This window comes from Sinohyriopsis cumingii, chromosome 13 (genome assembly GCF_028554795.1).
Source record: "Sinohyriopsis cumingii isolate HCF-2022 chromosome 13, ASM2855479v2, whole genome shotgun sequence".
Taxonomy (NCBI): domain Eukaryota; kingdom Metazoa; phylum Mollusca; class Bivalvia; order Unionida; family Unionidae; genus Sinohyriopsis; species Sinohyriopsis cumingii.
In genome coordinates, this window is record NC_142973.1 from 50,983,144 (window position 1) to 50,996,738 (window position 13,595).

Consider the following 13,595-nt stretch of genomic DNA (forward strand, 5'->3'; position numbering starts at 1 on the left):
GTAACAATATAATATGTTAATAATGTTACAGGTTAGAACCCAAATCTGTTGATTTTCTTTGTAACGAGCCACTGTGCCCGTGATTATTGTTGTGAGAGATCAAAACTGCCCGGGAACCAGGATGTGGAGTGAATAATCTGCCAATGTCGCCAACAAGCACCATACATATATACTATTTATTTTGATATCTAAGAAGTTTTCAATAATGCTAATTAGTAACATTATAATGAGTGAGCTGTTATATGTCTTTCGAAATACCTCTATTCACTATTGCTGGTCTTGAGCCCAAACTAAGAGGATTGTGGCTGTCATTAGAAATACAAGTGATACCATTTATTTAAATCCAGGCTTAGTAAGTTCATAACTTCACTTAAGTTCATATTATATGCTGCTGCATTTTCTTCTCTCAGTCTACCATTAACAACGACAACAAAAGAAAAATGGTGTTTACTCAGAATTTGTTCCTATATTTATCAAAAAATTTGTTTTGGAACAGATATTTTGTTGGAAAAGCTGAAAGAATAAAATTGGGGGAAAATCATGATGGTATAATAATACAATTGTTTACTTATAATAAAAGAATACTAGATTTAGTGTACAACATCCTTGCAATAATTAAATGGCATTGTGAATATGCAGAACCCCAATTCTTTAATGTACATGTACTGTTTAAGGTACAAAACTGTTTTGCATACTTCATAACTTATTTCTCTAATAGTGCAAATAATAGGAGACAGAAGACATTTAGAAAGAATTAATTTGTCAAAATAAGTTAAATATCAAGATTAGTTTAATGGACGTTTGAAAATTTACTATTAAAGTAAAATTGCCTATTTTTGAGAGAAAAATCCTAATAGAAATACACGTAATTTTATTTAAATTAGCAGTAATGTAGAGGATGCTGATTTATTTATGAAATATACCATAAACGTGTGTTTCATGTTCATTACTCCAAAGTAAAATACCCAAGAACCACCTCAGAAAATCAGTAATGACATATTCACGTAAAACACAAAACACAATTCTAAAAAAGTGATGGAGATGCAGTTATCAGCTGTGAGTCACATAGCTAACACATGTTGAGTAGCAGACTGGATGATTGGTATGGAACGAATTGTATTTGCCTTGTCAGAATAGTTGGTAAAGATTCTAAGAGGACTTCCTGGTTGGAAAAAAGTGAATTGGAGAAATGTATTATTTTTTTCATCGTATGTGTCCTTGTTTCACTTCATTAATAATAATGATATGACTTTTGACAAATCTTTTTGTCCGAGTGACTCAATGCTGATAAGTGTAAAAAAATGTCGAGGCTGCGACAGATGTGTCCTCTGTAGAAATGGGTGTTTATTAAACTAGGTCAAAATTAGGTAGTGTAAAAATAGGAAGTGGAACAATACACAATATGGAAAACGCTCGCTGTGGAAGACATTGGGCGTACATACAGACACATCAAGATGTATTTAATAAGATTCATACACATATTATATACTGTTGTATAGCTCTCCTTGTATGCTTCAGATTTATGCTATAAACATTGAAGTTTGTGATACCGAGACAAACGGCAATGGAAGATGCACGTATCAAGGTTATGAAGATTGTTAAATTCACAAGCGATACAGATTCAAATATACCAAAACTTTCATATTGCATTTTCTTACATTTCTACTATCACAGATCGATTTAGACTGATGCGAAACCTATCAATTTATATCAAATTTGTCAAAATCGGGGTTTATTTACTATTGTTATGAGTTATTCACCTGTATGGAAAACGATCGTATAGGAAGACATTAGGCGAAATGACAGACAAAGGAAGATATACTTAATAAGATACATACACATACTATTTACAGTTGTACGGCTTTAATTATATGCTTTAGATATATAGCAATAGCATCGAAATATGTAGTACGATCACAAAACGGCAATGGTAGATTCACGTAGCAAGGATATGCAGATCGGTAAAGTCGCACCCGATATTCAGTAAAAAGAACAAAACCTTCTATTTTGCATTTTCACACATGTCTATTGGCACAGATCGATTCAGTATGATTAGAAACATATCAATTAAAATCAAATTTGTCATCTGATATCAAATGTGTCAAAACCGTTTTTTTTGCGATTGTTTTGACTTATTCGCCCATATGAAAAACTTTCGTATAGGTCGGATCTAGGCGCACGGACAGACAAATAAAGACGTGCTTATTAAGATATATACACACATTTTATAATATTGTATAGTTTTAATTCTATACTTCAGATCTCTAATATTAGCATCGAAGTATGTGCTACAATCACAAAACGGGAAGGGTGTATTAAAGTAGCAAGCATATGAAGATCGGTAAAGTCGCACCCGATATTCCGTAAAAAGTGGAACTTTTTTATTTTGTATTTTCACACACGTCTATTGGCACAAATCGATTTAGGCAGATGAGAACCTATATATTAATATGAAATTTGTCAAAAGCTGTGTTTGTTTACTATTGGTATAAATTATTCACCTATATGGAAACCGTTCGGATAGGAAGGCATCGGGTGCACAAACAGACATATGAAACCGTACTTAATAAGATACATACACATATTATTTAATGTTGTACATCTTAAATTATATGCTTCAAATCTATAGTATTAGCATCCAAGTATGTGCTACTATCGCAAAACGGGAAGGGTAGATGCACATATCAAGGATATGAAGATCGGTAAAGTCGCAAGCAATAATGAGTCATAAATACCAACTTTTTTATTATTAATTTTTTCGACTTTTTTTGGCACAGATCGATTTAAACTGATGAGAAACCTATACATTGATATTATATATGTCGAAATATATGGTTGTTTAAGATTGGTACAACTAATTTACCTATATGGAAAATCTTTGTGTTGGAAGGTATTTGGCGCACGGAAAGACAAATGAAGACGTACTTAATAATATATGTAAACATGTTATATGCTGTTGTTTAGCTTTAATTTTATGCTTGAAATCAGTAGTATTAGCATCGAAGTATGTTGTAACCCCCCTCCCCTTAGTACGCTACTGCAAGCAGACTTTGTCAAATGCTAAGAGACACTAATTGCTCGAAAATTATAATTTAAAAAATATTTATGTATTTATGGACTCGTATATTATAACCTTATAATGCGCCTTCATTTTCCATCAGGTAGGTCTCCAGGTCGAGTTGTCATGAAAAACAGAAACCAGTATCGTACATTCTTTACTAAGCGACTTCTCCGATGGTGCAATGTGTCTATAGAGCGTCCGCCTCGGATGCGAGGGGTCGCGTATTCAAACCCCGGCCGAATCATACTAAAGACATAAAAATGGTACTAGCAGCTGCCTCTTTTGGTGCCGATCATTAAGAGGTTAGTGTTCGGATTAGTCGGCCTGGTGTCAGGATAGTGTGACTGGGTGGGACAAGTTTGTCTTATGTCCGCTAAAATGCAAAAGCCTACTGAACCAAGTCGAACAGGTTACGTATTATACAACTTATTTTCGAGGTTTCAGCGCCCCCCCCCTCCTTAAATGCGTACATATATTATCAATATACCTCCATGCTCAAGCCTATGCATTTGGGTTACCCACCCCCCCCCCCCACCCCTCTATGCGTACATACTAAATGGACGGCCCCTAACCATTCATGAGATGGTATTGATTCAAATTTACGAGTGCGATTGTGATGTACGCATTTCCCTACACAAACACGGGATGGTATTATTCAACCGTACATGTCCACAAAACTATATATATTTATAGATATATGTATACAACCATGGTACATCAATTAGGTATCTAATTACATAATGACAGTGTAGTGGTTAGCAAATTTGAGAAATATACTTTTTTATTCAGACACCATGCCAAAAGGAAATAACTAACTTACAGTTTACGCTGAACTAAATTAAATTTACTATTTTTGTTTCCAGCATGGTCGGAATATGTTTACATGTTTCATATTAGGAAACAATTTGCATTATGGCTAAGTATATCTAAGAAGGAAATAAGATGTTCTTACAAACTCTTATTTTGTTGGTGTATTGGTTACCTCTCAACATATGAACCATTCTTTGCCATCTCACGATTATAATCCGTATGTACTCATGCGTTGTCTCATTTGTAGTGTTAATTTTTAAATGTATACTTTGCTTGTAAAATGATCCCACTTTATATAAATGTACAAACACCGCAATCGTGATGTGCTTACAGGAATACATTCTTCTGAGTTCTACTGAAGTCAGTTATTCAGTATAATTTGTAAAACGATATGGACTGATTGATAAAAGTGACTGTTTTCTTTACTTTGGTTTGTCGCAATATTTTTCTAACACAGTACTAGTATACACTGGTCACACATGACGCCCCAAAGAAGCAGTTGTAGTTAATTCTTTTTTACCTGTAGTAATGGGATTTTTACAATATATGGCTGTGGCAGATGTACGTCGATTATCAGACAATGGTCGGCTTTTGCACTATTCGCTTATTTCCCTACTTCGAGTGCGGACTGATTGACCGTTAAGCAAAATCTCAATTAATCTCTGCGATTTATGTGCAACGTACGATATTGTCCCCAGTGTTTATTTAATTCCATCATCGTTTAACAAAACTTCTTTTCTTATCCTCTCTAAATCAACTTTTGTTGACCAAAGACAATACATTTAATAAGCAAGGCAGAACGCAAAATCACATTGTCCATCCACGAGTACAATGAAAATATGTAAACAAAAATAGTTAATAAAATTCCAAGGTATGTATAATATTGTAGCATATTTTGGAGTATGCGCATTTGTTTACCGCTCTCCATTTTAAGGATTCCTTATATACTTGCTTGAATATGGGAAGTCGGTGCTGGGATTATAGTCTTTAGACCAAAATAATTAGCCAATTACTAGGGGCAAACGTTACGGAGTGAAGTGTAAGTGAGTTTCAAGATGACATGGTTTACTTTTGGTGAATTCAGGTAAGAGCCGCATGAGTATCCCTGTCACTCAGTAGTCCCTATTCAAATCTAATTGCGTGAATTGATCATGTGACTCCAGGTGCAGTATTTATGACTGGAGATTGGTAAATTATACAATGGAATCAACAGAAAAGGACTGTTCCGCCGTCGGCGGGCGCCATTTATTGTTGCTGTGGTGGTAAATATGTTACAAAGTTACAGGCGAAATGAAGCTAAAAATCATGATTTAAAAGGCCTAAGGTGGCGTAGTAAAAACGGTTCCCTGTATTAGGTTGTTGAGTTGTATAGTTTCACGGCGTGAAATACTGGCGGTAAGTTACGGAAAGTTAACGAAGAGAAGCTTTGCAGTTGTGACATTGACATACAATTGGGAAGTTGGGATTTGTGGTCATGTATTAATTAGAGTAACATTACTGATAGATTGGACGCGTTGGACTTTCCAGTTTGCAGAAGTAGTTGTACAGGATTCCTTTGAATCGGGGAAACCTATGACTCGTAGCGGGATTCGCGCAAGGGCTTGACATCGCTCGGTCAAGAAACCCATTTGGTTGATACAATATTTCTTGCGTGAGCATAATGCAAATATGTATACTGGCTTGCACTGTTTTCAGCTATGATGTACGATGTTAAGATCTCAGTCGGTCAGGATATTCTTTAACAACAGTATCTTTTATCCTAACACGTCTTTCAATACGGTACCATTTACCCCTTGCAATAAAGTATATCAGTTGGAGGTTGAGGATGAACTAATCGATATTGAATTTCTCTAAGTACTGTTTGGTCAATGTTCGGATCTCATTATCTTGTTATTGCAAAAAATATATATTGGTTATAATCAATTACACCTTTAGTTTTATGATTATTTAGACATTCTATATAAATCCAGCATGGTATCAGTTAATATTTCGACGATATTGTTATATGTGACCAGTACATTTGAACATGTATGATTATAAACAGTAAAATTAGGCATTTAAACTGTAGGAAGAAAAATTCTACTGAAAAATGTTTCATCAGCATAAAAAACTAAGGATTGTCAAATCCGAGACTAGCAATATTTTATAGTACCTATATTTGCTCTTTTCAGGCCAAGTTCTCACGTAATGGCTTGTTTTAGTAGATTGCTTGTTTTTGTGTGGGTTTTTTTTTTGTGCTCCCACACAAAATGCGCATGCGCGGAATTTATTTTCCGTTGCCATGACGTATAAAAGTTACCGGCCATGCACCAACATTTTTCTTTATACATCAGATTTGCATAACATGATTAAAAGTAGTTATACTTGAACAAAAAGAACCAAAAAAAACCTATAAAGTGTACAGAAAAAATAATTTAATTTCTCGAAATAAAAGTATACATCACTGTTACTTAGATACGATTTTCCTCCTATAGAGGACGCCAGCAGGAAATGACGTACATTTATCCCCACAAGACGAAGTACTGGGGGGGGGGGGCCGGCACCAGACAGACCCCCCACCCCACTTTTCCAAAAAATTATAGTGTTTTATGTGTATTTACCCCCCCCCCCATGTGTTGTATGTTTTATATTATGCAAAAGAATTTAGGTCAAAAAAATTTAATTCTCCTTTTTAACGGGGTATTTCTTTTAAAACCTAGTTTTATCTATAGGGTTGTTTTTCCGAATAGGTTTCCATCTTTCCATCACCTGACTTGAAATCCCTTCCCTATACTCTTGGTTGACCTTGGCTAGAGGTCGCCTATATCCCGTGTGTGCTATATATATATATGCTATAGTTTGTGTATGCTATATTTTGCTTCCATGTTGGGATAGCCTTTATTTTTTCCCAAATCTCCCCAGTAATCTTAGGACCTTATAATCGGATCAAGAAAAGGTTTATTTTTATTTATTTAATATATTTTTGAATTTTGGCTAAGTAACGGTGTATTATAATTTAATTAAGAAAAAAAAAACTTAATGTGTTCTGTGTGCAAATATATTGTGTCATTATTCACATATTGGATTTGTAAATTGAAATCCGCTGTACTCGAGTTGGAGTCCATACACTTTTTTATTTGCTTGTATTTCTCCCACCTAGAGTTAGGCCGTCTCAAATTATTTATTGGATTTCTGCCAAAATCTCTAAAAATGGTTGTTCTTCCCACACACACACACACACACACACACACACATACACACACACAGTGGGGATTTACCGTGCAGTGCGAGAGCTGCACATTTTGAGCAAATAGAATTAGAAGAGAGACTTATTAGATCCTTTGTTTTCGTGTATGTATGTAAAGTTTCCTATATGAGATGTTTTTCCCGACTCTTTCATAGCCCCATGACGTCATTATCTCGTACTTTTCCCATATAGTTTCTCTGTCCCGATAATTAGGATTTGTGATAGTTTACGTAATATAATTAAAGTCTATTTAATTATTTAATTTTAATTGTAATGGATAATAAAAAGAAACTGAAGCTGTTTAGGAAAATTTATAAGAAATTAAAAGGGTGGCGGCTACAGCAGATTCCAATCCGGGGTGGGGGTATGAGGGCAAGGGTTCACTTTGTGATGGTCCCCTTTAAGGGGAGATTATCCATTGCCCCATCTCCCTCCCCTTCTTTTCACCCTTTGCAGCCCCGTCCCTCCCATTCACAAATCTTCCTAGAAGTTCTTTTTTCTAATTAATTTGAAAGGATTACAAAAAAATTTGCCTATTCATTTTTTTTATGTTTATGACTTGGTCACACGCCATCATGGTTTTAGTTATGTTATCTGTTATTTTTCCTATTAAAGTTTTGTTAAAGTTGCCGTCTTGATATAAAACTTGGTTTCTTCTGTATTTTTATTTCTTGGATATCTCCATAATTAATTGTATCCTGTCTTGTTTCCTAAACTCGCACTGTGCCATCGCATGATATTTTGTGAAGTTCGCACATTTGCACATGAGATATTTTACATGTATGCATATGTCGTGTAGATATTTGAATATCAAGCTTTGTATTTTTGGAGAGCCGATGTTGGTCCAGTACCTCCAAGGTCTGTCCCAATTAACCGAGATATTTCCTCCTCTACTTTATTTTTAATTTTAGAGGTTAAATTTTCCCTTATCCAATTATATGTTTCCTTAGTTTCAATTCCCCAAAGTTCCTCATTTTCCCTATATTTACATAAAAGTTCCTTTATACTTCTAAAGGTCCTTGTTGTTTCTAGTCTTTTTACCAGTTTATTATTTTTGTAGATGTCACTTATGTTTTTCATGCTAAAACTTTACCAGTAAATGTATAAAGCTTCCTAAGGGGTTTTGGGTTGGATATTTGCTTCTTTTACATTATAAATTAAATACTAGAGAGGAGGCCTAACTCGAATCGGGAGAAACACAAATAAATAAAGAAAGAAAGTGCGGACCCTGACTCGAATACAGCCTACCTCATTTTGAAAATAGACTTTAATGTGAGAAACGCCACACCATAGTCAATCACATAAAACAAAAGATTTTATTTTAATTTCAAATGGTAGTATACCGTTCATCTCGCCGGAATTCTAAATTGCAAATTAATTCAAAAGCAACTAAATTTATACCAGGACAAACAAATAAATTTGAAAAGTCCATAGAAAAATATATATTAAGACAACAGAGACAAATTTGACATAGTATTGCTGTCCCTACACACAGACTATATAGCATACACACACCATAGCACTGATACACATAGCATACACGGAACATAGAAAATTCTTGACAAAAATCACTAAAAATCAAGGATATGAAATCTGAAAATGGGAATAAGACCCATGTTTCAGACTACTACCCTTTAGAAAACACTAGGACTAATTATAAACTAAAAGTTTGATCAAAATTCCTTTTTTAAACTTTAAACAAGCACACACATCTTGGGGTATACAAGAGTACATGAAAACACTTTATTTTTTGTGGGGGGGGGGTCATCTGTCTGGTGCCCCCCCCCCCCATGATACTTTCGTAACTCATACTAGCGAAAGATTATCATTTGCACTCACATTGTATGTTCTTTAAAATAATGATTTCTTTTTTTATTTGCGAGATATCGTCGTATAGTTAACCTGGATACAATATAATCTTGGTCCGTTTGCACCTTGAAACTTATCATGCGTGAATGGCAGGCGCCTTCAAGCAATCTGGTGATATTTTCGTCTCTTTTGCGATATTTTTTTTATCTGACATTAGCGATACACACACAGTAAGGATGCATACGCATGCCGGCATCCGCTACATTTACGGAGTTCGTTGATATATTTTGTTCTGTAAATTTCGCATGATGAAAAAAGAAGGAATACATTATAACAATGCAAGGTTAGTTTCTTTTATTTTATTTTCAATCAAGTGTTTGTTTATTGTACCGTGCCGGGGCGGGGTGGGATGGAGGGGGGGGGGGGGCACAAATTCAACACAAAATTAGTTCCTTTCTTATCTGCATGGAATAATGGAGCAAATATGATTGACGATATTGACTAGTAATAACAAGCTTTCAATTTACGCGCGCACACACGAAGACAACTTGAAAAATAGAAACAAACAATAAAATTAACTGGTAACTTCGCACTTGCTCAAGGCTTTGTAGTTACAATGGGGGGGGGGGGGTCTGTGCTATTATCTGGTTAGGCATGACTTTTTCGCAGAAATACAAACAAATCTTTTGAGATGAGCATAAAATACAATTATTTCTTTTCCTCCATACATTTACGATGCTCTCAAAGGACCCACATATTTAGGTAAAAGTATGACCGTTACCAGGCGTTACCGAGTTGAAAATATGCCGAGTAAACTTACGAATTACGCCACGTACAATGTATAAACAACACTTGGCAACTTTTAATGATAAAAGATGGTGTTTTTATTTATTTACTTATTTATTTAGTTGTCAGAACTCTTTCAGAATAACAATGTAACTGCCGATTATACAGCTCGCCTCTAAGAAGATTTTCGTAGTTTCCAACTGCCATGCATAAAATAAGTTTATGCCAAAGTGATCGTGACCTACAAAATGTTGGCCATTGTCACAGGGCATAAAATTCATAAAACAATAAAGAACATTCCTTTTTGTTCTACCAAAGCAGCGGAACCATAATGAGTTGATAAAACACAAGGATATTTGTTGTTATTTTGCAAACCATTGCTAATAAAATCAGCTTCAGAAACTATTATTATTGTCCGCCCTAGAGGAAAGATTTTACAAGGTGGAAATCACTGACTGTCAGTATCCCTGGAATGACAACCAGTATGACAACTATAACTAGTTTGTGCATCAGTAAATAATCTTGAGTAGCCACTGCACCTGAAATGCGTGCAGTCCATTCATCGAATACCTCCTATTCATTCATTGTATAATACACATTTTACTTACTAAGAATACCCTATCACAGTATAAATGTTTAGTCATAAATCGGGAAAGTTTACAACTGTATATGCATATTTATTTCTATTTTAACCGTACTATCATAAAAGTACTTCTGTGGAGGCTAGTGTGTATATGTCATGATGAAAGCTTATGTCATTAATAGTTTTCTTTCTTTGCTCTTTACAAAAAATCAAAATAATAAGACTTTCGTTCATCTTTTGTTAGATTTCATATTTTCTTGAGAATTTTTTTAAAAATGTATCTGGAAAGTAAACATAAAAAATACGATAATTTAAAAAATGAAATTTGGGTCTCCATCTAAAGAATTTATATATTCTTAGTTACTATTCAGTAATTTTTAATTATTCATAAATGATTGTAAGATAAATTAGTTTTACAATGTAAAAGTGAGAGTTTGCTCCATTTACAGAAGGGTTTACTTGCTATTCTCTTTGTATAATTCTCCCAGCTTTAAACTACAGATACAGAACATTACATAAGACAGCGAATTTCAGTCTTAACCTAAAGCTCGAGGCTGGAGAAGAGGTCACTAAATTACCGTTTCCATAGTTACACACTGGTCAGATAGAGCAGTCTCCCGCAGGTATCATTCCCTACAGATGAATTAGAGGCCAAGTAAACTGCCTTCATTTCATGAGCTATACTAGTGTAGTATAGATGAAATAAGTTTTAAATTGCAAAAGTTGTCTCTTTTGTAACCAAAGTGCAAATCAATAAAGAAATATAATGACATGTAAAATTACATGAACAGCAATGAAGGATCTTTTCACGAGAGTCGCAAAAGATTGAAACTATTTAACGAATTTCATAAATTTCATTTTAAATAATCTTAAATGTAAGATTATGTTATGTGTATCACATGACAGAAATGATATTCAATAAAAAGCATAAAAATAGGTTACATAATTGACTTTAAATTACATTAGTCATTACACCTTCAATTCATATGTCGTCATGCCGGCATTTGCTGAGTTATTGGGTGTTATTAAACGTATCATATAGTTACGTATGATACTGGAAAATATCATATGGGTATATTAATCTTAAGAGGAGCAACATTGGCTCAGTGGTTAGCGTCTCAGACCTGCGACCGAAAGGATGCAGGTTCACCCCTGCCATCGGATCAAATCCTCGACCTTATTGGAAAATAATGAGATAACAAGTACATTCTACAAAGACATGGAACCTATTACCTCCACTGAAACGTACGAAATGATCATCTAAATTTGCAACAAGTGATCAGGAGAAGTGCGACCTGTTGAACTCGGAAGTTTGATATGTTACACGTTTAAAAAATTATGATAAACAGTTACCGCATTTTGAAGTTAGAAATGAAACTTTTATTTCTGCCATCATTATATATAAACAAGAAATTATAGATGTAGTAACTAGTCTTGACCTAAACAAAACCGCTGGAACCAATCCAATAAGTAATAAACTTGTACAAGTATAGTTGAAGAAATGTATGTTCCATTGCAAAAACTTTTAAATAAATCACTCCCAGCCAGCGTGTTCCTAACACAGTGCAAGCTAGCGTATGACATACCGATGTATAAGAAAGGAGATAAAACACTACCGTCTAAATGCAGACTAATTGTTGACTTCAGCTAAATTATATACACTATTCATAAGTCCAACCTTAGAATATACTTCTGGAGTCTGGGATAATTGTTCTATTGAAGATTCGGAAAGATCAGAATAAAGGGGGGAAAATCAGATGGAAGATGCACGGATCGTTCCAGATCTATACCCATTAATTCTTCTAGATAGTCTCTTTATGCGGAAACTGCTTGGTTTGCACAACGAAGGAAAAGGAAGAGATTATTCATTATGTATTCGATTATAAATACTCAAGTACCTAACTATTTAAACGAACTTCTTCCACAAAGGAGATATGAGGCATCTAATTATCGTCTACGTTACTCTCAAAGTATCACACCAATCTCAACCAAACTTTATATTTTCACACGACCTTTTACCATATACGATTCGTCTTTAGAACTCTCTGCCTGACGATATCCGAAATCTTCCAAATCTTTCTATTTTTAAGAAACGTTTCTCTAATTTAACTGACGTGTCATCACACAAGCAGAAAGACATCTTATTGTAGGTGAGTAGTCACGTCACTTTTCAATGATAAATCTAGACTTAACCAAGAAGTGTATTGAAAGGTAGAGCGAAAGAGCTGGGATCTTTGGCATTAGGTAAGGGGCAATAGACAAAGTGTTCAACTTCTTCATTATCATAAGCACATGCACACGTGAAAGAGTTAACTAAATTCACCATGTAAAGGTCGGATTTCAGGAGACTACCTGCTTGTCTAAGTTTAGTATGTAGGATATTAAGGTGACATTTGTCAGTAGCGTAATTTTAGCGTGATGACCCGTTAGTTGAATTAGAAAAACGTTTCTTGAAAACAGAAAGATTTGGAGGATGAGAAACCTATAAACTGATATCAAATGTGTTAACATCGGTGGTTCTTTACAATTGGCATGACTTATTTGGTTATATACAAACCATCAAAAAACGGCAAGGGTAGAAGCGGGTAGCAAAGATATGAAGATCGGTAAGTCGCAAGCAATACCGAGACAAAAAAGGCAACTTTCAAGGTAGCATTTTCACACATTTATATTGACACGGGTCGTTTTAGACTAATGAGAAACCAATAACTGGATATCAAATAGGTCCAAATCTTTGTAGCTTTTTTTTACGATTAACATGACATATTTAGCCTTATAGAAAACGATCATGTTGCAAGGATATAGGCGCACGGACAGAGAAATGAAGATGTACTTAATAAGATACATACACATAATTTTTACTGTTTTATTGCTTAAGTATATGCTTCATATCACTAGTATCAGCATCGAGGTATGTGATACCATCGCAAAACAGCAATACTAGAGGCACGTAACAAGGATATGAAGATTGGTAATGGTAAAGTCGCAAAGGATACTGGGTAAAATATATAAACTTTTCTAGGTTGCATTTTCACACATTTCTGTAGGCATAGATCAATTTAGACTGATGAGAAACCTACCAAATAATACCAGATTTGTCAAAATCTGTGTGTGCTTACGATTGGTATGACTTATTCGACTCTAAGATAAACGTTCGTGTTGTAAAGATCTAGGAGCACTAACATTCAAATGATTATCATCAAATTATATGGTACCATCTCAAAGCGGCAAGGGTAGAGGCACATAGGTAGAATATAGAATATGATGATCCGTTGATGATCTGTAATATCGCAAGCGACACCAAGTAAAAAATATCAACT

At 34.6% G+C, this 13,595-nt stretch overlaps 1 protein-coding gene across 2 annotated transcripts in view; it reads left to right on the plus strand.

Annotated features, from left to right (window-relative positions):
• LOC149785537 (uncharacterized) overlaps nucleotides 1-13,595 on the plus strand; it is a 236,648-nt gene that overhangs the window by 116,333 nt on the left and 106,720 nt on the right. The window lies entirely within an intron of this gene.